The following is a 26550-nucleotide window of genomic DNA, read 5'->3' as shown; positions in this document are numbered from 1 at the left end:
AATTGTTTTCTGTTACATGTAGAAAAATGTTAAATATTGTGTACTTGGAACCAGTCACTTTGGGTTCTGTTATACTGCAACATCAGCAGTTTTCAGCTTCCCTGCTGCCGTCCACCATGCATTTATACCTCCAGAGTGGGTTCTTGATGAACCTATTCCCACAGCAAGACAGTTTTCTCCCTGCTGCCCTCAATTTGGAGACAATCTCACTGTGCTAGCCTGGAACTCTCTCCGTAGGCCAGGCTAGCCTCAAACTCAGAGATCTGCTTGCTTCTGCCTCATGAGTACTGACATTGAAGAGGTGTGCCACCATGATAGGCTTTTCATTTTTAGATATTTAAGTTTCAGTTGGGCATAGTACTGCACGCTCACCAACTGAGCTCTTGCCAAGTGGAAACAGTGGGGTTCAAAGTTCAACTCACGTAGTCAGTTCAGAATAACTAGGGCTTTAGAAAAAAGAAAGGGAAAGGTTCATGTAATACATGTCTGTTTTAAAAATATTTACTTAGTATTTTTATAGTATATATAACTTGCACGTATATCCCCATACCGAATATGATAGTGAGGTATTGCTATGGAGGAACTACCTTGTGGCAGTTTTAGTGCTGATGTTGGGGGAAACACAGCGTCAGAGGAACTGTGGCAGGCCAAGCAAAGATGTAGCACCCGGCCTTAACTGATTGGCTTCCAGTTAGTAGAGTTTTAGCTACTCTCTGTTCCCGTAAGGTGGTTTGTCTATTGTGTCAGACATTGGTTGTATATTTTGGCTTAGGGAAACTCATTTGTATCTTGGGTTACATGCTTTGATACCTAGGAAAGTTGGACAATCTTAGTCGCCATCTTTCCCTCTAGAACATCGATCTTCAGGTAAGGATTGGAGCTGGTTCACCTCATTGAATATGGCAAAGACCACAGCAGTCCGGAGAAGTCACCAAGCTGTCCAAGGCTATCCTGTTGTAACAGTGCTGGGATTTGGAGCTTGACCCTGGGAAACTAGCTATCAGGATCTTTAGCCCTATACCATTCAAAAGAATAGTTTTATTACAAGTTTTGTAAACTGAAAGTGATGTTTTGGAAGCACATACAGCACAAGTTTATGAACAGTGAAATATTTGAATTCTGGCTGATTCATTTTCATAATAAAAGCTCTCCTGCTTGTAGTATTTAAAGGAAATATTGCCAATCTGGATCTGGGACAACTCCTTGATGGTAAAGTGGTCATTTGGGGAAATCTCTTCAGCAACTTTCACACACGAAGATGTAATTTATCCCGACGAGTAGTGATTTTTACAGTTCTGCCAATTAATAAGCAATTTTGTGTAACCTTAATGTGTTCCCTAGTATTTTGTGGTTGACTCTTCATGTAACTGGAGCAAGCTGTATTGTAGAGGAAAAGCAAAACAAATGTTTGTTGAGCACACTCTGTTCCCACGCACTTCAAAATGGACTTTCCTGTAAGATGAAAATTGACTCCTTTATCCAAATGAGGGAAAGAACTGCTGTTTATCAATGTTTATAAGTGAGCTCTGGCTTCAAGTCTGGCCACACAGTCACAGCATAAGGGATGTTGGCATGTTTGTGTCTGGATGGCACCAGGGCCTCAGTTTCCGGGGAGGTCATTATCTCTGGCAGATGCGATGTGGGTTGTCCAGCAGTCTTGCGATGAAGGACTGTAGTGGGGGCTGCAGAAACAGATGAGGAAGTCTGGGCTTCTGTAGATAGAGCAGAGGAGATAAGTCGTGGGCAAGGACTTGAACCGGAAACTTCCAAGGTTAACAGGAACACGGTATTAAAATGCTTTTATATCGCCACCATTGCCATTATTAATAGTTGCATATTTTTTTGAAGATAAATAAGCAGATTTTCCTTAGGCCTTAGGAAAAGGACAATAAGACTGCACCAGGGCCGCATTATCTCCACATTACCCCCAACAACTCAGCTCATTCTAGGGTCCACTCACTGTGAAAGTTTCCCACAGCCTGCTGAGTCGACCCTCTTCTTGATCTGTGAATCCGGAGTTCTCACAGGGGCTCCCTTCCAACTGATCGGGTCATCTGAATGCTTGGGATTGGGTGGCATGGGACTCTGGAGACATGACAGCCATGGCCTCCAGCACATCCAGAGATCTCAATATAAAATCATCTACGTGGTGGGTGCTTTTTGATTAAGTTATTATAGGTGTTTAAGAAGGTGCTGAGTGAAGGCTGGCTGGGGCACGTGGATTGCTATCTGTCGCTCAGCCTTGGGTCATTCCTAACTGGTCCCTCATAGTATTTAGACTCTTGACTTGTAAATGTTGACCAGGGGAATGGACACACTGTACCTCTTTCATGGGCATCTCCATTTTTAGGCTAAGTAATTTGAGATTTGTCAGCAAGCAAGCTGAAGGTGAGTGAACTGGCTTATTCTTGCTCCTAAACGTAGACCTGTGTATAAACAGTTGATTTCCAGGCCAAGGTGTCCCTGTATGACATGCTCCGAAAATGTTCCTGCTGCCGCAAGTTGCAAATCTTAGCCATAATAGAGTTTTGTTTCTGGCCAGACTGTTTCCGTCCTAGGTCACCGTTGCTGGAGAGACTCTTTCTCAGAGGGAGGCAGCAAGCTTTTAAGTTGGTGCTAAAAATCTGACATGGCTTAGGCTCCTTGGCTTTATACCATCCCTCCATACTTAGGAAAAGCATTTATTTTGAAAGATTTTTCAAAACTGTAAAGTCTGTAGGCCCAGTGCAGGAAGGACAGGAAGTGACCAAAGAAAATGACCCATGAGTTATGGGTAGCCCGAGTTTAGTGGAGTCATTGTGTAAAAGGGGTCTGCTCAGTTATGCCTCACTCCCCAGAGGGCCTTCCATTCTGAGGGAGAAGAACGAAAGGAAGCGTGCATTCTGTAAACATTTCACAATGTAAAAACAACATCAACAGACATGCCGATGCTGCCAAGTCCTTATCCTGACCCGTGGGACCCAAGTCCTAATCCTGGTCCAGCGGGCCCAGAGATCTCCGTTTAAGGGATGATGGGATTTCTAGGCTTCGGGGTCAAGAATAAAACCATGGTTAGAGGACCGAAAGAAGATCAGCTGTGGGAGGGAGGGACAACGAATCTTGTCACCATTCAGAGGCACTGACCACATCAACACTCAGGAAGCCCCAGGCCAGGCCCAGGCAGCCAGAGAGGGACTGCACCTGAGATGTAACTGGCGATGGATGTGGCGTGTCGGCCCGATCTAGGGCACAGGAGAGTCCACCTTGGGCAGACGACAAACACGGACAGAGTAGTTCCTAGAAAACATGGCTGCAGTGTGGGGTAAATGTTGCCCCTTGGCAGCCTTCTGGGAGCTTGGCAAACCAGCTGTGACTAGGAGGATGATGTCATCAGGTGGGTGAAGTATCAGCCAGATAGATTCCAGATGTTGCTATTGTCGACAGTTCACACCTGGGTCCAGTGTACTTTCTGGATCTCTAGCCTGAGAAGCTCTGTTATACATTTTTTAAAAAAAAATAATAATAAAATAAAAAACCAATATTACTGATTTTAAAAATAGCTTTTCTAAAACTTTTTTTTTGTGATTCTTTGACCATTAAGCTTTTGTGCTTGTGAGACCACTGCTTTTAGGATTTCCCCCCTGAAATTGTTCAAACCAATGCTTAATGAAATGATTGAAATAGTGAGTTTCATTAAGAAAAGTCAGCGTTGAAAGCTGTTAACAGTAGCAGAATTCCTTTACCGTCAAGGTAGATCTTTCCATGGGGTGAACAGCAACGCTGATCTGCATGGCTCAGTGTTGTCCTACCACTGCTTCCTAGATCCTTGATCTTGAGGGGGAGTTTCCCTGGCGTTTGAGGGTCCCCATACTGTTAAGAGCTGGGACCAAAGTCTGTTCAGCTTTTGACTGAGGATCAGGGCTCTGGAAAGTATGCTCTGTGCTTATGTTGAAGGTGACCAGTTCTGGATCACCCACTTCCATCCTGCACACCCTCGCCATTGCCAGACAGAATAAATGGTTTGAATAACCAGTTTGTTAGATTGTGAGGTGCCTGTATGGTAGCATAGCATGCATTGTATGAATCAAAACCAGAATCACAGGATGCCTTCAATGAGCCCCATGTGTAAACGAGGCAGAGGGACAGCCATTGTTTCATTGTGTTTTTGCATACAACTAGACTTGTGAAAAAACAATAACTCGGAAGTTGTTTGCCTTGAATAAAATGTCAGTAGTGGTGAAGTGAATTTACAATGTCAGAGATTTAAAGAGAAACTTGCAAATACTGTTCAGGCATATGTAATCGATTTGCTCCTCCATGAATCTTCTAGATTGTGGCATATGTTGTTAGGCTCATGAAATTGTAGTATCACACATATCACACATTTATCTTCTTTTTGAAAGGAATATGAAATGCCACAAATCTTCACAGTGGTGTGTTTTTGATATGTCCCCTCTGTGTATGAATATTTTCAAAGTGAATATTTATACCCCTGGATATTTGTATTATGTCTTTCGGAAATATAAATCAGGAAAAAATTATTGGTTTGAAAATGAGTCTTTTCTATGGATTCTAAAGCTGTGCTCATGAGTTACAAAGTTGGTTGCTTATGTACTGTGTGGACCATATGTTTGATTGTGCTGGGAATGTCAGTCACTTTGCATTTGGAGAGGCCAACTGTAGTTTATAAAGCTCTGATCTGAGAGGAGGTAAGATGTCTTAGCCCTGTTTCAACCATATTACTCATGAAGTGTTCCTCAAAGTATAACATGTGTAGACATACACGTGATAAACGTAGGTTTGATTTTCAGGTTTGAACCTCTTTATGCCTGGCATGTATGTCAGGGTGTTAGCATTATGAATACATAGCTGGGCTTTTTTTATATAAATTCCACGTCAGTCATGCATGTATGTTTACTTGATTTTGTAATGAATACAATATTGTAAATGACCTAGTTGTCCAAAGCACTTGCATGTCTACTCGTTATTGACATTAGACTCAATTTAAATTCATGTGACTAGTTAAAACTGGAACAAATCTGCCTCCTTTTAAAATTGGAAATGTTATATCCTCTGTAGTTTGTAAGATTCAGAATGGGAATTTGAAAGCTGGGATGCCAGGAGCTGGGGTGGTAGAGAAAGAATGTTTTTTTTTCTAGGTCTTTATGAAAAGCAAATGTGTGATTTTTCTGAATGAAGAAATGGAGGTGTTTCTGCCGAATCAGGTGTCCATATGTACAAACCTCGCAACAGTGAATCATTTTTGAATTTATGCCGGCAGAATATTTAGCGAGAAGCTGTAATGTGTAAGTGGATCTTAAGCCTGTAACCAAGGGAAGTACACTGCTGACGTTTTCAAAGGCAAACACAGCATGTGTCCGTATCTCCATCTTGTGGGAGCCTTGTGCTCCTGAGAGGGCTGCCCTCACAGGGGCTGCAGGTGAAGACTCAGGCATGATTATTAGTGTTAGCAGCCATGTATTCCTCAAAGAATTAAAGACTGCCCTATTGGTTCAGCTTGTTCACCAAATTGCAAAGAGGACACAGAACATTTCTATGTTAGTAACTCAGAGGGCTGGGGAGATGGCTCAGTGGGGAAGCTACTGGCTGTGTAAGCATAAGGACCTAAGTTTGTAATCACATACAAAAAGCCTGGCATGATGTTGTAGGCCTATAACCCCAGTGCTGGAGCAGATATAGGAGGAGCCAGAGGCTCTCTAGCCAGTAAGAGTAGCCTAGGGGGTGAGCTCCCCGTTCAGGGAGACAGCCTCTCTCAAAATTTAAGGGGGAGAGGGATTGTGGAAGACATCCGAGGTCAACATTGTCCCCCACCCCCACATGCCTGCAAGTTCATGTGCACATACACACACATGCACACACATGAAAGAATATTCATGTATTCCTGGATAGAGCCCTTTGACTCTTTTTGTTTATTTTTATTTGTCTATTTTTTGTCTATTAGACAGTAGTACTTAGGATATGTGATGAGTCGTTCCCGCCAGTCTCTGAAGTTCCAAAAGGCAGAGTTGTCTTCCCTGGGGAGCAGCTTGTTCAGTGTACACTACCCAGGGCGGCAGCTGTTCGTGATGAGACATTTTCTTTTAAAGATTGTTCCCCGTAAGTCCTTGGGGTTTGTTGAGTAGGAGCTTTGCTCGCTGTTCCATGCTAAGCACTCTGTGCTTTCCCTAGATAAGGTTTTGCAAGGAGTTTCTCAATTTCTACCAAGGGTGATAAACTTGGTCACCTCTCTGTGCTCCAGAAAGGGAGGTTCCAGCCACTGCAGCAGCGGTTCAGCTCGAGCCTGCTCTCTCGGTGTTTACAGACAGAAGACATTGTCCATCAGCTAAGGACCAGAGAAGCTTGTATGCTTCATCCGTCAGCTTACCTGGTCGTGACTGAGCTTTAGGGGAGGTGGTAGATGCATTCTAAGTAGAACGAGGAAGATTTTGAGGATGTTAACTTAGATAGAGGGCCAGATCCTAGGAATAGGGAGAAAGCCAAGGTGGGAAGTTGAGGCCAACTTATTCCAGGTCTGAAGAACTGGGATTTCTCTACACCTGCCCACTTTAGAACTACTCAAGTGCTGGATCGTAGACCCTTGAATCTTATAGAACTGGCATTTCTGTACTGAACAGCAAACTGATGAAAGGGGGAGAGCTCTGGATTATGAGGTGGCTGGGTGTTGTGGCTTTGATCTGTCCGTTACTTGGTATCTGACCTTGGCCAAGTCTTGAAATGTCTTTGTCCCACAGAGATCTGTGAAGACTAGCGAAGGGAGCAGTGGATGGCACAGAAGGCCACTGGAAACAAAAACTAAAGAACCACAAACAAAAACATGGTCCCTGATGAACTTGGGCCACCTGAAAGTCCCCTCTACTGTCCTGACAGGAGCGTAGTGGTGAATTCAGGGAGTGTCAGGAGGAGGAGGGATGGCCAACACAGGTGAGCATGGAGATGAACTAGGAATATCTCCATTTGCTGGTCACAAGGCTTATCTTCCCAGAATAAGCACGTTCACAGGCTCCTTTCATTGCTCTGGTAAGAGAGTGAAACAGTATCTCCACGTTAGGCCTTCTGTGGTTTAAGTCTGAATTAAAGTATCTGAACATGTCCTGTTTGATACCTGATTAGAGAGAAGGGGCTAAGGCTTTCTTCAGTGGTCTGAGACAGACAGGAAATCCTTTGAAATGCTGGTAGTCACCTTTCAGTCGCAGGCTCTGTCAACAGGCCCTCCGCCCCTTGGCGTTTCCAGAGTTTGCAGGTGCAGCTTCTACTGTTTGGATTAACGTGGAAGGCGGCAATTTATAGCTGCTGGGGACCTATGCACCAGAGTTAAAAGTCCCGAGGGTGTGGTGTGGAGAAGCCGGTTCCCGGCCTGTAAGCAGAATCCCTGATCGCCATCTGCAGCTAATTGTGCTCAAGTGGAGAAACTGTACAGACGGAAGAATGACTTTTTAATGAAGGGGTGATGAGGTGGCTTCAGTACCAGCTGACTGAAAGACATAGAAATTTGAACAAAAGGCCAGAATTCTGCATCAACGCTTCTGTGGTTACAAACCTGAAGAGTCTGGAAGCTGCCAGCCCATAATTCTCCCAACTGCACAGGGAAGTGGCGGAACATTGAAAAAAACAAAAAACAACAACTAGGGTCCTCTGGGGAGCCAAGGGGATTCTGGAAAAGCCTCTGACAGGTACCGTTTTAATTAAGGAGGGAACTTGAAACCTGGCATTTTACTAGTGGTGTGGTTGGGTGGATGCTACACTTATATTTGATAGAGTTGAGGAGGGGAGGCATTGTGCACAGGAGCTTTGGGTAATGGTCGAGGCGAGCAGCTCACACATGAGGAAGGTGTACTAGTAGGCAGCCCTCACTCGGTACAGTGTCGTCAGTCCTGGTGGGTGTCGGTACCGCTTACAGTGCTGGCTCCCATCACACAGAGGATGACTGTATTATCAAAGAGGCGACCTAAGGACACATTCAGAGCTAGGCTCAAAGAGGCCGTGTGGCATGGAAGGAAATCGTTGAGTTATTATAAACGTCTGTAAGATAGAAATGTAGACACATGTCCTCAGAACAGACTTCCTTTTACATTAGGGACAGCTTGCTTCTGGCTTTAAAATACTTTGTGGCACATTAGGAGTGTAAATAAGGAAAGGTCCTTCCGTTTCTTGGGGTAAGGAGAACGTGGCATGGTGGAGGAGAAAACAAACAGGCCTCTCTTGCTCCTGGGATGCTGTACATTTTGAGGAAGTCTAGAATTATCTGCTTTAATCTTCATCGGTCAAAGGGGAAAAAAAAAGAGAGGAAGTTGGAAAGTCACAAGTGGCCTCGACAATGCTGAGTTCAGAAAATCTAACAAATGATCTCTAACACTATCCATGCAGTTCATGGTCATGTTTGAGCAGAATCTTCTAGAAGGCTGTGCTTACTCCATCTTTGATGGAAAATATCTAATAACCGATCTCCACTTAGTAACTTCTGTTTGCCTGCTGCTGTCTTGTGTGTGTTGAAATGGTCTGTGTAGGCACACTGGTTGATGTGTGCTTCATAACACCATATAGTAGCAACTTCCATTTTATGATTTGGGAAACCAAGGCACAGGAGTTATGAAACTCGCTCAAGGTGACATGTCAGGATAGCGAAACTAGATTTCAAGCTCTGGTTTGGTTCCAGGGTTTATCACTTAATTACCATGCTGTGTCCCCTGTCTATAGCCTGAGCTATGGAAGGACTTGATTCTGTTCTGTATTCCAATGGCATTGCCTACTAGGTTCTTTTGAATCTGAAGCGGCCCCCAGGGGCTCATGTGTTTGAACACTTGATCATTGACTGGCGGCACTGTTTTAGGAAGTTATAGACTCTTCAGGAGGTGGGGTAGGCTGGTGGCTGTGGTCACTGGCCTCTAGTCTTTAAGAGTTATGTCAAGGCCAGAGTGGTTATTGGATCCTTTGGAACTGGAGAGATAGGTGGTTGTTAGATGTATGTGATGGGAGTTGATCCCAGGCCCTCTACATATGCAGCCAGTGCTCTTAGCCATAAGCCAACTCTTGAACATGAACCTGCTTTTCTCTTTTCTTTTCTTTTCTTTTCTTTTCTTTTCTTTTCTTTTCTTTTCTCTTCTCTTCTCTTCTCTTCTCTTCTCTTCTCTTTTCTTTTCTTTTCTTTTCCTTTTGTCTGTCATTTTGTGTGAACTGCTTATGCCTCTGCAGAGAGGTGCTCCAGCCCCGGATCTTCCTTACTGTGATATACTGAAATCCCTGTGAAACCTTGAGCCGAAACCAATCTTCCCTTCTCCTCCTCTACTTTTGTTTTTTCCTGTCAGGTACTTTGTCATGGTGAATAAAAAGGCAAGTCAGGCACCCAGGGAGCCTTGTTCTGTTTTGCTATAAGAGCTTATTAATGTGCATTGGGCTTAAATTTGTGGTCATTCTGGTTTCAGCCTCCCAAGTACGAGGGTCAAAGCCTGTGCAAACACATCCAACTCCCAGCTTGCTTGGTACACAATCCACATTTTTACAGCTGTGAAGAGCTATATTTAGTACTGTAATCACCTTAGATAGCTTCTGCAATAGGAGAGGCTTTGTCTCATATCATAGGGAGAGTTTCCTTAGGGAAGGGTGGGGGGTCAAACCATAGGCTATAACTTGTGTCTTGCTGCTGCTGCTGCTGCTGCTGCTGCTGCTGCTTCTTCTTCTTCTTCTTCTTCTTCTTCTTCTTCTTCTTCTTCTTCTTCTTCTTCTTCTTCTTCTTCTTCTTCTTCTTCCTTCTCCTTCTTCCTTCTCCTTCTCCTCCTCCTCCTCCTTCCTTCTCCTTCTCTTCTTCTTCTTCCTCCTCCTCCTCCTCCTCCTCCTTCTCCTCCCCTTTCTTTTGGTTTTTCACGACAGGGTTTCTCTGTAGCTTTGGAGCCTGTCCTGGAATGAGGTTTTGTCTACTAGACTGGCCTCGAACTCACAGAGATCTGCCTGCCTCTGCCTCCTGAGTGCTCGGATTAAAGATGTGCACCATCACTGCCTGGCTGAGCCAGAGCTTCTTGACCTTTGCGGTTTGGTTGCAGTACAGCCAATCTGTCTATCTGACCTGTGGATAGTAAGTGCAGCTCTTTGTGGCTAATGACTATGGTCCTGAATGACTTTGGTCTACGCCCAGTGTGGTGAAGGCTGTGAACACTTAATGAACTCATTCTCTCTCTCTCTCTCTCTCTCTCTCTCTCTCTCTCTCTCTCTCTCTCTCTCTCTCTCTGTGTGTGTGTGTGTGTGTGTGTATCTGTGAAGCTGACAAGTGAATACCTATCACTCTGACATTCTCAGCAATGACATTAGGTAGTATTCTCATTAAAAAAAAATTGAGAAAAGTCTAAAGAGTACATGTAGCTCTTTTATAGCATGACTTCAGAGCTAGCCATTGGCGAATTTTACTTTCAGGGTTTTTTTTTTCCCCCGTCTTGTATTTTTTTTCCACTGCGCGTACATTCTTAGATAGGCTATCTTAGCCCAGTGGTTTGTATAGCTTAGCTATTGTTACCTTCACAGTTAAAATTTAACCCAGCTGCAGAATGCAGAATGTCTCAGCAGGCCCTTTCTGCTGGGGAAACCGCAGATATGTCAGCATGTGTATGTTGCTAAGCCACCACACACATCATTTCCTCTCCTACTTCCCCCTGTCCCTGGCAGTCCCTTTGCTGGCTCTCCACACGTGACAGCTGAGTCATCACTGACACCTCTCTCAGGCCTGCCCCAGGGGCCTGCCACTGAGCTAGGTGGCTTTTTCTCTGCACAGCCGTCTGTAGTTGTCAAGTGCCACAACTTGGTTTGATCTGGACTTTAATCATCTCACGCCGCCGAGGTCTGTTTCTCGGCCCCTGGCTTCGTCTCGTTCTCAGGCCTCACTCTAAAAAGTCGTTTTCTAGAGCCAGCGCTGTGGCCCAGTGGTCCAGCAAGTGCTTAGCATACGCAGAGGCCTGGTTACCAATAGGAAAAGAATCATTGTTCGTGTTTTCTCCGTGTTCTCTCTTAGCCCGCGGTAACGCCCCTGCACTCCTCTCCAGCTTTCCTTCCTCCGTTTATATTCTTCGCGGGGTTCTCATTTACCTCACTCACCCTGTGCCAGGCAAAGGTGCACTGTGCTTCTTCGTAACCGTGCTGCAAAAGGTAAACAGAGCTGGCTCTAGGGAACACGGTGACGTAAGGAAAATCTCTGACATTTCTACCCTTCATGACTTTATGACCCATTAGGGCTTTCTCTTTTCCCACTTATTATCTTGCTCTATAACTCACACTCCAATAAAAATATAAAAAACGTCATATTGCTATATACTCGGGTGAGTTTGATGAAAACTTCTCCTTCCTCCTTTTTCTTCAGACAGGGTCTCACCTCATACTTAGGTTAACCTCTAATTTGTTGTCTTCCGGCTTCTGATTTTAGAGTGCTAGGATTACTGGCATATGCTACAGCACTGATCACAAATTATTTCATGTGATTAGAAATTTTAATGAAGCAAGGCTCATGGAAATGGTGATTTTCTTTCCTTTTTAATTCCTTTCAGAAGGGGGACTTATTTGGCCAATAAATAGATTGCAATATTGTTTGTACTTTTGCCCCCAAATCTAATGAATAGAACTGTGGTGCGGTTTATGTTCTGATGTGTAAGGCCATGCATGTCTGAGAAAACTATTTCAAACTATAGCATCAAAAAGGAAATAAGAGCAGGAGAGAGAGAGAGAGACACACACACATAGGGCCGTCAATATGAGATAGTATTATCTAGGTATGTCTTCGATGAAAATACATTTCTATGTGAATGTTATTCTTTGATAAAAATACATTATGTCTGAGTTTTAAAAAGCCATTATTTTCTTTGTGTTCTGTTCAGTCTCTCTATTTCTTCTCAGCCGCATGTGACCAGTTATTATATCTGTCTTAGAATACAAACTCATAATATCTTTGGGCAGGTTGTTCCCTGTATTCCTGGACTCAACATTAATTTTGTATCAGCCATTGTGTGTTCAGGCAATCACTGTGTGCACATTGTGTGATGATGCTTCCGAATAATTTTTCCTTGTGTTTTTAGAGTTTGGGTTGATTTTACTAATAGGACTTAAGAATTTGCCCATCCATCTCCACTGCCAGCAATCCATGTTTCAATCCCTCCAAACCCTTGAGAACGCTAGTTATGGACAAGAGCAGCCTTTTGCATGCCGCTTTGTTTTCTTTCCTTTTGGAGCTGTGTAGCCCCTTGGGTCTGAGATTCATATTAATTTGAGGCCACATGGAAATGAGGCAAGCATGGTTCTGTGGTCAAGTCAGGGTCCTAGCTTGGTAATGAGGAATGGCATGAGCCGTTTTGAATTCTGAAGCTACCATTGTCTCTCTGTGTCCCTGGTAGATGCCTTTGTACACACAGCCACTAGTACTCTTTCTCTAGTTTGGCCAGATCTCAAGGGTGGGAAGAGATGGGGAACGTCTTATGTTTAGAAACAGTGTTGGAAAGTTTTCTGATGTCAGTTCTGGCACTGTGTACCAACAATTCTTCATCTTAAAAGTGCATGTGGAGTATGTATACCTTTTAACATGTAAGGGCTTGCACCCATGGAGGTTGATATTGATTGATGGTCTTCTATTTCTCTCAGGGCATTCTCTATTGAAGGAGAGTTGCTCACTTGAATCCAGGACTCTGATTCAGTTTGTCTAAGGAGCCAGCTCCCTCCCTGGATTCTCTGGCTGGTCCTGGGGTAACAGGTGGCTCCGCCATTCACCTGGTATTTATTTATGAGGGTGCTGGGGATCTGAATTCTAATTATCAAATTTAACTCTGATAACTTAAACGGAACTCTGAAAAGAGAATGTAACTTTTTATTGGAATGGAAGGATGTTCTGTGGTGAGATCCGGTTGTGTGAAGACAATGGCCTTTTCATGTAGCTGCCAAGCACTTCTTCTTCTTCAGGTGAGGCTCTAAGGAAGGAAGAGGAGACAATGGCTTTCCTTAACCTATGAGCTTACTTATCATGCTTTTTGAGAATTAGTAGATTTTGATGTTTAAGGTCTTTGGACTGTCACAAGGTGCTTGCCTTATATCAGGCATACTTAACTAGTGTCCAGTAGATTTCGATTATTTATTGGGAATTTGCCTCTTTGTTACGTGTGTGTATGTGTGTGTGTTAAGCCAACACAAAAGTGAAATGAATTATGTTGCCCATTCATTTTGCTTTTAAAAGGAAAAGGACATGAATGGCCCAGGCGAAGTAGAAATCCTTTTACTCTGCGGTCTTTCTGTATGAGCTGACTGTTGTGTTTTCACTTACGAGACCAATGATGGAATCTATAAACAGACCTAGAATGGGAGAAAGCAGACATTCGTATGTACTAGGAACTTTGGACATTAATGACCAGTGATTCCCAGCTCCTGTTAATCTAGTTTTTATTGGTGGTGATGTTATTGTGTGTGTTTTTTCCTTCTTTGGGATTTGCTGCTGTGAGATCATCTATTGTCTGTGTTTTTGTGGATGTAGCCAACTTTTCTGGGTTGGAGTTTTCCTTCTAGTACTTTGTGCAGGACTGGATTTGTGGCTAGGTATTGTTGACATCTGGTTCTGTTGTGAAATATCTTGTTTTCTCCATCTATGGTGATTGAAAGTTTTGCTGGGTATAGTTGTTTGGAATGGCATCTGTAATCTCTTATTGTTTGCAAATGCTTGACCAAAACCTTCTGGCTTAAAAAAACAAAAACAAACAAACAAAACAATAAATACATTCCCAAAGAGCAGTGAATGTACAAGAATGATTCACATACTATTGTATCTTTGCTCTTGAGAATCATGTTTGAAAACAAAAGTTATAATTTTGAAAGACATTAAGATCAGAAGAAAAACAAAAGTATCTTATTTGTTAGGTTTTCCTGTCTTTCATTGGAATGCACAGAAAGATTTTACTGTTTGTCAGAAAATAAATACTTGATTCTGAGAAAAAAATGATGAAACATAACATTCCTACTTCATGAAGCTTGCAGTCCAGGAAAAATGAATGTTATTATATTATAATCTCAAATGATAAAAGAATAATTATAGAAAATAGAAATAGTGAATTAGCAGGTTAAAATTCAGAAAATATTTCTATGTTAAGCTTTTAAGAAAAAAAAAAACCTTCATAAAACAAAACCCAAACAAACAGACAAACCAAAAAAGAATCCTTACGACCTCTAGTCACAGGCAGCACAATGCGGGCTTACTATCTGAGGATGAAGTAGGAACCACCTGTAGCGACCTGCGTGTGAGCCACACTGATTGAAGAACTCTAGAATGGCAGTAGTTCCCTATCCAGGCTGCTGGATCAGGAGATGAGTCCGGCTGACATCGTTCTACTAAAACATTTGGCTGACTCTCCACTATTACAGTTTCTGAAGTATAAGTAGTATATTGGCATCTAGGTGTTCTATTTTTAAATACTGTAAGATTTTATATAATCCAGGCCTCAGACTTGCTGTGGAACTGAGGATAGCCTCCTGCAGCCGGGGATGACCTCCTGTCTCCAATGTGCTAGTACTACAGGCTATTCGGCATGCTCCATGACCTGAGCAGTCAGGTTTGGACTGGAATCTCAAAGTTTCTCCTTCCTCTTCTCATTATATGTATGATTATGGTCTTGGACTTCGTAGCCAAGATTGACTTTTGTGGTTGGTGGGCAATGACTGCTTATAGGGTCCCTGAATAAACGCCTTGCCCCTCTTCTCGTTCTGGAGACTGGAAGGGACCCAGCTCCAGAGTTCCACCAAGCCGGGTTCTGGCTGTTCCCTGGTTTTTTCCTTTTGTCCTAAGGGCTCTTGAGAACAGGTGCTTCCTTGGACTTCCCGATCATGGTTTTGGGGCTCTTTCTTTCAGTGTTCATAAACTGCAGCCGTAGGCTAGCATCGGAAAAGGGATGAGTGACTTAGTTAGACTCTTTTTGATTGCTGTGAAGAGACACCGTGATCATGGTAACTCTCATAAATGAAAACATTTAATTGAAGGGGCTTGCTCACAGTTTCAGAAATTCAGTCCATTATCATCAGGGTGGAGAACATGGCAGTGTGCAGGCAGATGTGCTGAAGCTAGGACTTCGACATCATCTTGACTCGGAGGCAGCAGGAAGTTGACTGACTGTCACACTGAGGGAAGCTTGAGAAAAGGCCTCAAAGCCTGCACCCACAGTGACACACTTCCTCCAACAAGGGTACGACTCGTAGTAGGGATACTCCCTTCTGGGGCCACTTTCTTTCAAACCACCACATGAGTAAAACTCATAGGTTGTGACTAAGGAGAAGACAGAGGAAAACAAAGTAATATCAGCTTTAAATTGTGCAGTACTTTCTAGGCCTCATCTAATTAAATTATCCACATATCTTAATAACAGACGGAGGTGTCAACATTTGTGTTTTTCAAAGGTAGACAAACTCTTCAAATATGTTTTACAAATATTTCATAAATGCCCTGTCTAGTCAGCTTAGATTTTCTCCCTAATGTACTTTCCAAGCCTAGTTTTCTTTTCTTTTTAGATATGGTGGTAAATAAGATAATGGTTGTTAAAAAACAAACAAACAAACAAAAAGCCAGAACCAATGACTAATGGGTCATTTGGAAAAGAGGGGTTTTTGTGAATGTGATAAAGACTTTTTCAAGGACGAATTATCCTGCATTATCTGTTTGTACTCTAAGTGGAATTATACAAGTCCCTGTAAGGCACAGGGAAATTGGACTCCCATGAAGGAGAAGGGTCGGAGGCTGGAGGCGGAGGTTGGAGGACACATGGATGTAAAGAAATGCCAGCATCACCCAATACTGTGAGAGATGGAGCTCTTGGGCTGGAGGAACCCAACTTGCTCCTATTTTTATCTCAGCTCCAGGAGCTTGTCATGAATTTCCTATTTCCAAACAGATGACACGTCCCTGTTGACTGCAGCCCCCATGTTTGTGGTCACTCCTTGCAGCACTATGTGCCACTGTGGTGGGAAGAAAAGTAAAGTGGAAATGGAAAGGAATTTGATCAGGACGGCAGTGGCACCAAGCTCTGATACAAGAACCCTCTTTATTTCCTCCTGTTGCTGTGTGTCCCTGAAGGAAAGGGAAGCCCAGTTCAGTGTCATTCTTACTATCAGATTAATTCCCCCCAAACAGCCCTCTAACTGGGTCATGAGTAATTGTCTGAAGTCCCAGTTTGACTATAAATTTGAAATTCTGTTTGGCCTGTTTATAATTATATCCATATTTTCTGGCGCACAGTAGGTTCTCAGTAAATATTTTCCAAATGAAGTGTGTTTCTAAGTATGAGCACTTTCCTAATTGGGGCTCCAATCTGCCATTCCAGCTATTTTTTCCCTCACCATTTTTTTTCCCATGTTCTTGCCAGGGGGGAGATCGAGTTAGTAAGATAGAAATAATGAATAGCAACTACAATTTCTCTTTTGAATAATAACTGTCCAGATGACAGATGGCCCCAGAATAGGCTGATTGGGTAATAAATATTAATTGAAACATTTTTGTTACATCTCTTAGGGAAGAGAGGCAAATTAGGACAAATCAAATGTGTATTAAAGATTTAGGGGGAAAAAACGTACTTCAGAGTGTATTTTTAGAGTCGGTACAGATAAAACTCAACTGCATCCTACACCTACAGTACCCTGCATCCTACACCTACAGTACCCTGCATCGTACACCTACAGTACCCTGCATCGTACACCTACAGTACCCTGCATCGTACACCTACAGTACCCTGCATCCTACACCTACAGTACCCTGCATCCTACACCTACAGTACCCTGTATCCTACACCTACAGTGCTCTGCATCCTACACCTACAGTGCTCTGCATCCTACACATACAGTACCCTGCATCCAACACCTACAGTACTCTGCATCCTACACCTACAGTACTCTGCATCCTACACCTACAGTACTCTGCATCCTACACCTACAGTACTCTGCATCCTACACCTACAGTGCTCTGCATCCTACACCTACAGTGCTCTGCATCCTACACCTACAGTACCCTGCATCCAACACCTACAGTACTCTGCATCCTACACCTACAGTGCTCTGCATCCTACACCTACAGTACTCTGCATGATTGTGCTGTTCTCGCTGTCGGTGAGGCTCGGAGCCACAGGTTTTAAAAACATACTAGAAAATATTGAAACTGAAATTGTTTGAGTAGAGGAACTTTTAGCTGTTTGGTGACTTCTTAGCAGTCCGTGCCACCTGACAGTAATGAGAAGCTGGCCTTTAGGCTGGGGCCATTATCTAGTCTGGGACAGGTGGTGGAGAAGGACTTCCTCAACTTTCTTGTGAAAAATGCAAGCACTTGGAAACGTTTTCATTTGATGAATACAGATACATTTTATATCTGAATTCAAAGTTTTCTGCTGAAGAACATGAAAAATTCAGAAGCTCTAGCCACGTTCAAGACAAATGAATCTCAGTCCCCGGGGCATCAGTTTTTTGGCTCCTCTGTTCAGGTGACAGTCCAGAGTGTCTGGTGGGAATGTGGACACATTTGACAACCATGAGTTTATTCTACTACTCAGTCGACATTAAGGCTCCCAGACCTTTCTTTTGAGACAGGATCTCATGGGTTCTAGCAGGGTTTGAACTCAAACTTGATTTGTACCACAGTATGACTTTGAACTCTTGATCTTTCTACCATGACCTCCTTCCTGATTCCTGGGCTAACGGGCATGATTCTGAGGATCAAACCCCGAGTTTTTTGAATACCAAGCAAGTCCTCTACCAACTGACCTACGTCCCCAGCCTGGCCTCCCTGATGGCCTTGACAGCTAATTTTTGTTGGAAACTTACAATATTTTGTTGCTGCGTTTCCAGATTTTTCTGTTCTGCATTCCCTGTTGTGTTCGAGTGTGTAATCAAGAGGCTGCTCCAGAGTGATGGATTACTGTGATTTTGTGAATTTATTCAGTGGCGTTGGCATCTTGCCAAACATCTGTTCGCTAATCTTCCACTGACCAACTGCGTGAGACATAAAGAGCAGCCATACAGCTTTGCTTGAGCCAGGAGTTGTATCACTTGTGGACTTCAAAAGACAGATCACTGGAGAATGCAACTCTGTGATCAATTATGCATTTAGGTCCAGATATATATGCAGAGATGTAAGGTGGAATTTCATTTCATGTTTTGTGTAAACATTGCTCGAAGACTCAAGGAGGCCCTTGTATGTGGATCCCTAGGGTTCAATGCGGCCCATTTCAAAAGAAACCCAGCTAGAAGGCTGTTCCTCCTCCTGAGAGGGCTAGTCGTCCTGCCAAATTGTCATTTTTAGTCTTGCAACATCAGGTTGTACCATACCTTGGCAGAAATGGAAGGCGTAATTATGTTTCCTTAATCTTGAAGGAAACTTACCCATGTTTTATTTATTAACTTATTTTTTTTAAGTATTTTTGAGATAGGTATCTGTAGCCTAGACTATACTGGACTTCGTTAGTGCGATTTCTAGTGATCCTCCTGCCTCAGCCTCCCAAGTGCTGGAATTACAGGAGTGAGCTGCCATGCTAGACCTTTGTTACTTTTAAATTGTTGCTATCTTGCATCCTCTTTCCACGTACACATTAAACTTGTAGATTCAAGAACAGTAATATATTCTGCGTAGAAATTCAAATGCCAGCTGGTGGTAAGATTATTGAATTTTGGGAGCACAGGTATCTGCAAAGCTATGGATTAATGATAGAAAGGGGTGGCTTTGGGAATGGTGTTCAGGGAAAGAGCCGGAGAACTTTTCAAAATACTCCTCATGATGACAAAGTCCTGATACAGAGTTCACTCATCGTTAACGTGTCTGTGGTTGTACATTATGTAAGCACCAAGATAGCCTTTTCGAAGAGCCTCAGTGACTTTCCAAGAGCCCACCTAAATCTAAGAGCGAGATGGAATCCTTTGGAAGTAGAACTGTTAATTTGGTGTGCCCAGGAAAAGCAAGCCCTCGCCGCATTGGCTAACCAGGTGCCTATCCCCACAAATGTGTGTTACTTTCGTGGAGATTATGTGAGTCCTTGGTACAGGACTCTAAGAAGCTCTGAATTCAATCCTGGCCTTGCGGTTTATTTTAATCTACGCTTAGTGATGTGAAAATGCCATATTGTTGCTGAAGGTTAGTTGCTATTCTATTTTTCTCCCTTTAAAAATGTACAAATGTGTTCATCTGTTTTTATACAAGTCACTGATTCTTCGTTCTCAAGAATATGGCCTTTCCCATCATATACTCGTTTGCATTTAAAAGACTTTGGACTGTCATTAACTTTACTCTTTCCATCCATTTATTTATGCATGCATGGGTGTATATATGATGTATATGTGTATGCATGTCTGGGGTGCCTGTGGAGGTCAGATTAGGTGTCCAGTTCTATCACCCTGCCTTATTCCCTTGAGACAGAGTCTCTTACTTGTAGCTGGGAGGCGACACTTGTTTGTCCCAGCCTCCCAGAGTCAAGATAACCACACAGAAACTGTATTAATTAAATAACTGCTTGGCCTGTTAGTTCTAACTTCTTATGGCTAACTCTTACATATTGATTTAACCCATTTCTATTAATCTGTGCATTACCATGAGGTCGTGGCCTACCAGCAAAGTCTATCTCCGGGGGCAGAGGCTCCATGGCATCTCCCTCCTCTGCCTTCCTTCTCCCAGCATTCAGTCCAGTTCCCCCTCCCTCCCCCGCCTACTTAAGTTCTACCTTATCAACAGGCGAAGGCAGTTTCTTTATTAGTTAACGGTAGTCACAGTACACAGAGGGGATTCCCACATCACTTACTGAACCTAGAGCTCATTGTTTTTCAACTGTGCTGGTGGTTAGAGAGCTGAGGATCCATCTGTTTCTACCCCATCAGCCTTGGTGTTGCATGTATTCATGACTTTTTCACATGGGTGCTAGACATTCAAACCCAGGTGCTCATATCTGCACACTCATATTTTTCCCCTTTTGTATGCAACAAAACAGAGGCCCTTTACACTAAAATAACTGGTAAGGTGACTGACACCCATGTAGCAATGGAAGGAACAGAAGCCAGGATGCCCTGTGAGTGGATCCCCAAGAAGTACTGGCTGAATGCTGTTTGCCTTCCAAGAGTTTTAAAGAGCATAGTCCCACTTAACTTCTGCGTTAAGGTAGAAGGGGTATTCTTTCTTTAGCAAGTATTGGGGGCATGCTGAAGGCCCAGTGACCTAGAAACCAACCAACCACAGCATCATGGCCTATAAGACACAGGGTGAGCATGGCTGCCTTGGGGTCCATGATTGAGTTTGGAAAGTGTGATGCTTTATCTAAGATGTTTATGAGCATTCAATGACTAAGCACCTGAAGTGCTATTAGCGGATCACCTTATACCACAGGTATGAGTGGTGTCTGTCCTTTGCCTCTCTATAGTTTATGGGTTCATTCATCTTTATGACGGCCATGAAGCAGAAGACACAGTTCTTGCTTTCACTCTTAAGGGACACTGACTCCTCCAACCAAAAGAGCCCCAATCACACGTGTAAGAGGAGCTCCCCCTTTGCTTCTCTTCCAGCAACCTTTCCTGGACCATATAGGGCTAAAGAATCAAGAGTCTGATATGATAAATCAAGTGCCTCATCAGTGATGGCTGCTGTGGAGAAGAAGGAGGTTACTGCAAGTTCAAGACCAGCCTGGTCTGTACATTGAGTCCTAGATCAGCAAAGGCTATAGGGGAAGACATTGTTTCAACATGCTCTTCTGTTCCAGCCCTGCCATATCGTGGTCCCCTGACTCCTCATTACTCAGGTCTTGCATGTGATTCATTGTTTCTTCAGTTGTGGAGCAGAGTTTGGAAGAGTCATGGAGTGAGAAGGGTGTTTGCAAACCTGGGGTGGGAGGCGATCTGGAGTTGTCTGATGGGAAGGGATGTTAAAAAAAAATAGGTCCCAAGGAATAAACGGTGAAGAAAATCCAGTCTGCTGTTTCTTCGTTTACTTAAATTTAAATTTCATTTTTTGACTAGGGGGCAGTTTATTACTCCATCCATTTACTGGAGTTTTAGTACTAGGTTTTCCCCTAGTTCTCAACCTTCCAAATGTTATGACCCTTTAATGCAGTTTCTCATGTTATAGTGATGCCCCCAACCATAAAATTATTTTCATTGCTTACCTCATAACTGTGATTTTGTTACCATTATGAATCATAATATAAATCTGATATACAGGATATCTGATAAATGACCCGTGTGAAAGGGCCGTTTGACTCCAATAGGGTCATGATCCACAGGTTGAAAGACACCGCCCTAGGCTCTATGATCTAGCCAGCTAGGCGGTGTTGGCTCAGTTAACAGCCCCAGGAATGAGTTTGTCTTGTGGAGTGGGCTTTACTTTCAACCAAAGAATTGGTAGCTGCTTCCACCACCATGGAAGTGGTACTAGCCCATGGCACTAGCATGCTGGGGGTATATCTTTGATGCCAACTATTGCTGTAGCTGAGAGGATTCACAACTGGGTGATGACTTTTCTCCCCTGGTAGTATAGAGAACCTTGCAGCACTATGAGACCTGAACAGTGGTGATGAATCTTCCAGGACAGTGACAGCTTCATTTCTCCATGTTCTGTGACTCCACTGTCTTCACTAATAGACTCTTATCCTTATTCTGGAGAATAACAAAGAACAATGGCAATAGCCTATAGTGTCAATTTCTGTTTCAAATAGGGTGAAGGAGGTGGCTTGCTACCAAACCCGATGGCCTGAGTTTGGTTCCTGGAACCCACATGATAGAAGGAAAAAAGAAAGTTGCCCTCTAACTTCCACGTGCATACCATGGCCTTAGTTCCTACTTTACACACAAAATCAATAAATGTAAAACCATTTCTTGAGTGATTATGAAAATAAAAGTTGTGAATTACCAACAGACTCGGCTACATTTAATATGTGTGTTGAGTTGCTGTTACAAACATCAGTAACTTATAGTTAATTCAAGAAATTTGTCAAGGGACTTTAGTCATTTTATGACAAAGTGGTTCAGTACATTTATTATAAGTTCCTAGAACCACAGAATGCTGATGTTCGAGCAGATAGCCATGTTCACATTCTCTACACTTGATCTGTAAGGAAGGAAGTAGGCCAGAGAAGTTAAGTGACATTTCCAAAATTAAGTAGTTAATGATAGAGCCAGGCATGCAGCCCAGGGCCTCTTCCTTTACCTTGTAGGCATATGCTGTAAATCTTCACGTGGATCTCCTGTCTGGCCAGCATCATTCAGTAGTTTCCCTCAATGTTAAGTGGTTGTAATAATGAGAATTTCAGCAAATAGTTTTCATGTAGATAAAATATTAAAAATTTTAGGCAGGTTATAAACCACAGATATGAAATATATTTCTTTAATGATAGATTAAAAGCTGGCACAGCTGGGAGGAAGATCAAAACAGTGGTTTGTCATCTTTGCAGAGAGAAGGGTGTGGGTGTGAGGAGAGGGGAGGGAGGGAAGGAAGAATAGAGGGAGAGGGACCAAGTAAAGAGGGTGAGGGAGGGACAAATAGAGAGGGGGGAGAGGGAGAAAGAAGAGAGAGGGAAGAGGGAGGAAGGGAGAGAGAGGATCTGGGAGAGAGGAAGGGAGAGAAAGAGAAAGAGAGAAAGAGAGCGAGAGATGTCTTCACAGTTAGAGCAAGTACTGCATTTCTAGATGACCCAACTCAGTTCCCAGCACCCAAGTCAGATGGTTCACACCCATCTGTTAACTCTACATCTAAGGGATGTGGTGCCCTCTTCTGGCCTATGCAATCGGTTGCACAGAAATAAAAATAAAAAGGGAAGAAGAAAAAAAAAATTCTTTGGTGGGAGTAGGGGCTGGGTTTGGTGGCATGCACCTGAAGACTCAGCACTTAGCAGGCTAAAGCAGGAATGTCACTTGAGTTCATGCATTGAAAGTGGATTTTGACAATATAGTAAGGCTTCATCTCTAAGAAATTGTGGAATATTAAGGATTTCTTTTCAGAGAACAGAACTATTTTGCCTGGAGGCAACCTGGAGATGGTTTTGACTGGTGGTGGTGGGGATATCAGATTTAGCAAGGAAACTAGGAACCACATATTTGCATCAAATTCCCACGTAGTATGAAAATAATGTAATGAAACCATTTCCATTTTAAAGTACTCATGAATGGTAATTTCTAAGCACAGTAATATGAGCTTTCTAAAATTTATGCAAAAGCATAGTTTTTAAAGAAAAGTGTTCTGATGTTTTTCAAGGCATATAAATAAATATTTTGGAAAACGACTCTCCTGTGTGTTGGAAGGGACTGGGCAGGGAGTGAAGAGTTCCAACTTGCAGACTGTCTACAGAGAGCCAGTCATATCACGGGATCCTGCCTGTTCACTTCTAAGAGCCCTTGGACCATCCTGGATCTGTAAAATCAAGTGACTGAACCAGGTGATCTGAAGGTCCTTTTCATCTCTGCAATTCTATTTTTAATAATTGGAGAAATCAGAGATCAGCTTCAGTCAAATGCCTGAAAGTTTCATTGAGGATGTTAACAGGTGCCAGGTTATGAATGAAATATAAAACTTGTTATTTTATGAATAGCACATTTTACTTGGACATAGGGCATAAGCAACACAGGTGTAAAGGGGGGCATTTCACTATTTATAGTACTGTTGTCTCATTATGAAAGGAAAATTGTTCGTTATTGGAGATTTAGTAGAGGATTGGTTCACATTGGAAGATATGTATTTTAGCTAACTTTAGAAGCAGCCTGGATGAAGCAAGGTTTAAGGAAAAGTTAACAGTGGGGCACTAGCCAAGACTCAGGATGTACGCCATGCTTATTAGTTACCCTGCATGCCATTTGTGTTGGTGTGAAAAGGAGGAACTGATAGAATGAGCTCTTTGGAAACTGGATGATGTCAAAGACAGGAGGAAGGTCAGTCATTGTTCAGGAAAGGAAGGACTGAACTAGATGTCTTCACATGTGTCAGTACCACAGTGTGCATGTGGAGGTCAGTGGACAATGTTTGGGACTTGGTTTTTCCTTCCACCATGTGTGTAGGTTCCTGTGATCAAACTCGGTGCCATTCACCAGTTCCTGAATTAGACGTCATTGTGATCTGAGTTTTAAAAGGTTGTCTGTGACTGTGCTAATGAGATGTTGTGCCATTGGAGAACACCATTGGCAGATACACTCAGGGAAGAGGCATATTTTCTGATTTTATTTTTTAAATCTATGCTTATTATCTTCACATATGAAAAGTTTATCAGCCTGTTATACGTCTTTTGACATTCAAGCACTCACTGAAATGTATAGTTTGTTTTATATTATTTCCATTTACTTCTCCATAATGTGACAAAGAGAATGTCTATATACCCACACAAGTACATGCAGACAAACTGTCTGAACTTCTTTATAGGATGTTGTAAGCAGAAGTTTCTGTCCCAGCCAGTCCTACAGCCATTCAATCCCAAAGAAACACACAGAGGCTTCTAACAGCTATAAAATGTTTGGCATATTACCTCAGGTTTCTATTAACTTGCTCTTACAACTTAAATTAACCCATAATTATTGGCTATGTTGGCCATGTGGCTTGGTACCTTTTATCAGTGAAGACTCAGCACTTAGCAGGCTAAAGCAGGAATGTCACTTGAGTTCATGCATTGAAAGTGGATTTTGACAATATAATAAGGCTTCTGACTGGTGATTGAAGACTGAGACTTTCTTCTTCCCAGAATTCTCCTAGTCTGGTTGCCCTACCTATACTTCCTGCCTAGCTACTGGCCAGTTAGCATTTTATTAAACCAATATGAGTGACAAATCTTTTCAGGCTACAAGAGCATTATTCCACAGCAGGATAGTAAAGGTAAAAGAAAAGATGAGTGTTTTGTAAGTAAGTATGTATATAAGTATGTTATGGCTGATAGTATATATGTATATATATATATATATATATATATATATATATATATATATATAGGAATGTTATGGCTGAGAGTTAAGGCAAGTACATTTCTTAAGGCTGACAGTCCTTTCCTCAATAGATCCAAGATTGCACTCAATGCTAGACCTCTTAGAACAGTTCTGGGAAAGTTATGATGCCAAAAGGTTTGCTTTTTCTCCTGAGTGTCTTAAGAACCTGAAAATATCAGCTTGGGAAATGTGTGGGAACCAGCAATTACTAGAGTTCAGGACTCAGAGGGTGAGACCTGTCTGGTGAAGAGCTGGGTGATAGATGGGCAGCTGTGGTGTCAAGGAAGAAAGTGTTCTAGTTCCTAGCTTACTAATCTGGTGGAAGGTTGGGAAAAATTTGGCAACAGTAAGAGTTTTTGACTGTGCAATGGCTAAAAATTCAAAATCAAACATGTAATGAGCTCCAGTCATTTCTGACAAGGCTTGCATGTGGCATCTTGCTGTTCCACTCACTGCAGTTTTGCTTTTAAGCACACAACACACACACACACACACACACACACACACACACACACACAGAGAGAGAGAGAGAGAGAGAGAGAGAGAGAGAGAGAGAGAGCGAGCCTGGATTCAGGATGCTTGTATTTATGAAGCACTGCGTTCATAGAATGCACTAAGTCTTTTGCACTTCAGAAACATAATGGATTGATTGTGGGGGAACATACTTTTCTATTTTCCTGCTGTCATTTTTCAATATCTAGCAAATTAATATGTTGTTAGATAATGTTCTGTTAAAATATTTACTTTAAAAAACAAGGAATAGGGGGCTGGAGAGATGTCTTGCAGTTAAGAACACTGGCTGCTCTTCCAGAGATCCAGAGTTTAATTCTCAGCAATCACATGGTGGCTCACTGTTGTGAGAGCCCTCCTGTTTGTTTCTGGCCACTTAGCCCCCAAATAATCACACAGAAACTATATTAATTAAATCACTGCTTGGCCCGTGAGCTCTAGCTTCTTATTGGCTAACTCTTACATAGTAATTTAACCCATTTATATTAATCTGTGTATTGCCACATGGCTGTGGCTTACCGGCTAAAGTTCCAGCATCTGTCTCTGGCAGGGCTATGTGGCTTCTCTGACTCTGCCTCCTTTCTCCCAGCATTCAGTTTAGTTTTCCCTGCCTAGCTACCCTATCAGGCCAAGCCAGTTTCTTTATTAAACAGTGGTACTCACAGCATACAGAGGGGAATCCCACATCAGCTCACAACCATCTGTGATGAGATCTGGCACCCTCTTCTGTCCTGCAGACTTCTATGCAGACAGAACACTGTATATATAATAAATAAATAAGAATTAAACAAAACAAGACAATAATTAAACAAAACAAAACAATAGCCGGGTGTTGCACAGGAGGCAGAAGCAGGTGGATCTCTTTGAGTTCAAGGCCAGACTGGTCTACAATAGCTAGTTCCAGAAGAGGTTCGAAAAGCTACAGAGAAACCCTGTCTTGAAAAACAAAACAAAAAAAAAAAAGAAAGAAAGAAAAGAAAAACTAAATAAAACAAAACAAAAACCTAGATGAACATGCCAAGCAGGAATAGGAAAAGCCTACAAGGAGTTCTCAACCTTACACAAAGGACTATAGGCAGCTAAGGAAAGCTGAGATCAGGAGAGGTGGTCATCCCCAGGGACGAGCACAGCAAA

The 26550-nt window shown here is 42.6% G+C and overlaps 1 protein-coding gene across 2 annotated transcripts in view; it reads left to right on the top strand.

Annotated features, from left to right (window-relative positions):
• Nucleotides 1-26550, top strand: part of Arhgap18 (Rho GTPase activating protein 18) — a 147229-nt gene that overhangs the window by 14617 nt on the left and 106062 nt on the right. The window contains exon 1 of one of the 2 annotated variants that reach the window (XM_085689733.2): nucleotides 7382-7670. The exons of the other annotated variant lie outside the window; for it this stretch is intronic. The gene's annotated coding sequence lies outside the window, so the exon portion shown is untranslated. Of the gene's footprint in view, nucleotides 1-7381; nucleotides 7671-26550 lie in introns of those variants that run through there. 2 annotated transcript variants of the gene reach the window in all.

Source organism: Myodes glareolus, chromosome 1, assembly GCF_982192425.1.
Source record: "Myodes glareolus chromosome 1, mMyoGla1.1, whole genome shotgun sequence".
Taxonomy (NCBI): Eukaryota; Metazoa; Chordata; class Mammalia; order Rodentia; family Cricetidae; genus Myodes; species Myodes glareolus.
The sequence above is the reverse complement of the archived record's forward strand: the minus strand, read 5'-3'. Positions and strand labels throughout refer to the sequence as shown.